This window comes from Oratosquilla oratoria, chromosome 41 (genome assembly GCF_046742065.1).
Source record: "Oratosquilla oratoria isolate Oo_2021 chromosome 41, ASM4674206v1, whole genome shotgun sequence".
NCBI classification, from domain to species: Eukaryota; Metazoa; Arthropoda; class Malacostraca; order Stomatopoda; family Squillidae; genus Oratosquilla; species Oratosquilla oratoria.
In genome coordinates this window covers 19,338,591-19,341,173 of record NC_134817.1, presented here as the reverse complement: position 1 = coordinate 19,341,173, position 2,583 = coordinate 19,338,591, and the positions used below count along the sequence as shown (strand labels likewise).

Here is a 2,583-nt window from a genome sequence, read left to right as displayed (position 1 = left end):
GACGAAGGAAGAGCTGGAGGAGGAGCTAGATGGGGGGAGCAGGAGGAGGAGGAAGAGGAGGAGGAGGAACTGAAGAAGTGGAGGGTATGAAGTCTTCGTAGGAGATCTTTCGGAAGTGAGGAGTGGGGGAAGGTGTCACCGAAGTCTCCAACTTCGTAAAGCGGAGGTGTGTTCCTCCACTAGTGAAGTTGTTGAGGGGGAGCTCCTGGTCCTCCTCGACTCAGGAGTGGGTGGCCCACAACTGTGAGCCGTGACGTCACACTGAATGGTTTCCGATCCAAAAATAGAGGATTTGATCCGAAAATGAAGGAATTCTATCCTTTATAAGTTGTCTTGCCTGATCCTATTCAGATTTTCATCTTCACATATATATTCGTCTAGGACGTGGCACTGCGTTCACGTAATTAGGTGTTTACGTGAGGCAGTATCACGTGGCAGTGACACAGCTTAACCACGTCACGTGAACGAACGGAAATATGGAACGCGTCACTTGTTTTGACCAAAAATTTCCATTGGTACGAAAAACCAAAATCACTCAAAAAAAAAAAAAGAAAAGAAAGAAAAATCACGCTCGCTCTTAACTCAGAAAAAATCTTTAGTAAGAAACCATAAAAGATATATTTACAAATACTCCTCCAGTTCTTCACTAGGAATATATATTATAACCATCCGGTGCTCTTCATATCTGAGATAACTTTTCAGCGTTCATGCCGACAACACGAAAAAAAAGTGTTTTTGGGAAAATTCTCGTTTGCTAAACGCAGACACACTGTGACCACAAGTGCCACGATGAACTGGCACCGAGCTTCCAGAGCGCCAGAGGATTTCACTGACTCTGGGAGCCCCTTCACTATACTTCACCATTCTACGTTACCAGGAAGAGGATTGGCATTCTCGACATCACAACCCCCAAACTCCTCTTCTTCTTTATCTACTTTATTTCGTTTTGTCTTATTTCCTTCTTCTACTTCCTCGGGTGCTACTCCTCTACTATCATCTTTCCATTCTCTTGTTGATGTTCATCTCGTCATCTGGACTCGGATCAGGAGCGCGAAGTTTCTCACGAACTCGGCTGCCGAAGACCGGAGTCTCAGGTTCCTCGTTGAGGTGGTGGGGTGGGCGATGGAGGTCGTGTTTGTATACGACAAAAAAAGGGGGGGGGGAGGAAACAAAAACACACAAAAAAACACACACACTCAACAGCTGACTGCCACCGCCGTGGCTAATAACCGATTTTGGGTCTTGGCAATTGACGCGTTGCTCGTTCTTGTGAACAAATTAATAAAAAAAATAATGTTATTGTTTACAACACATCCATGAGTTCTGTGTTCTCTGTCATCTGTCCCCCCGAAGCTCCACAACAAGCAAAGATCCTCACTAAAAAAAACAACACGAAAACCACAACTCGCCAGCCTACATGGTTGCAATGGTGGTCTAGTGGTTGTGCGGTGGTTATGGTGTTAGTGGTGGTGGTGGTGGTGGAAGTGGTGGTGGTGGTGGTGGTGGTGGTGGTGGTGGCATGAGCCGAGGTAGGGCAACGTGTTTACAGACTGGACCCGGGAGCCACACTGAGCAAGTTGGTTCACCCGTGTAGTGTAGATGTGGTGGAGGAGGAGGGGGAGGAGGAAGAGGAGAAGGAGGAGGAGGAGGAGGAGGAGGTAGTAGTGTTGGCGCTGGTGGAGGAGTGGGTGGCTGTTGGTGCGGGGGAGGAGGAAGAGTGGGGAGGAGGGGTCTCATTGTAGATTTTTTTTTTTTAGATGTTTTGATGAAGACTATTTAACACACCGTCACGCTACTCACTCATGGTATGATACCAATGATGGAGATGATCATGGAAGAGGGTAAACTGGTGGAGGTGGAAAAGGTTACCGTGTTGGAGTGTTGGAGACAATGACCTAAAATAATGAGGCACTGTTGGAGAAATGGAGGAGGAGTCGACGTAAATGCCGGAGGACACATTGACCTACATATCGATGTTGGAGTGACTTGCACTGGTGGAGAACGAGTAGCTGATTAGGATGCAGACTCCAACGCGAGTGCTGGAGTAAAAGTGATGTATTAATGGTGGAGAACAGGGTCGTGTTGGAGAGGGTAGTACCAATGAGGGAGTAGTCGTTGGTGATAGTGTTGGAAACTACACAAAATGTGATAGGAGTAGGTGGAGGGGAGGAGAAGAGAGAGGAGGAGGAGGGGAAGAGGAGGAGGAGGGGAAGAGGAGGAGAAAGAGGTGTAGGAAAAGGAGGAGGAGAACGCCACAATGATCACCACCACCACCACTACTACCACTACCATTTCCTCCTCCTCCTCCTCCTCCTCCTCCTCCTCCTCCTCCTCCTCCTCTTCTTCCTTGATGAATGACAATGATGGAGGGAGTGATGGGTGACGGACAGAGAGTCTGTGGAGGGAGATGGAGGAGAAGGGTAAGGAGGAGGAGGAGGAGGAGAAGGGGAAGGAGGAGGAGCAGGAGGAGGAGGAGGAGGAGGAGGAGGACAAAGGGAAGGAGGAGGAGGAGGAGGAGACGAGGAGGAAAAGGAGGAGGATGGGAGGTGACGAACAGAAAAGGAGATGATGATAATGATGATG

General features: G+C 48.5%; 1 protein-coding gene across 3 annotated transcripts in view; it reads right to left on the bottom strand.

Annotated features, from left to right (window-relative positions):
* Positions 1–1,513, bottom strand: part of LOC143021011 (uncharacterized) — a 599,497-nt gene extending 597,984 nt beyond the window's left edge. For all 3 annotated transcript variants that reach the window (XM_076178117.1, XM_076178118.1, XM_076178121.1), the window contains exon 1: positions 1–1,513. This exon is cut by the window's left edge and continues 73 nt beyond it. The gene's annotated coding sequence lies outside the window, so the exon portion shown is untranslated.
* Positions 1,514–2,583: the final 1,070 nt, after the last annotated feature.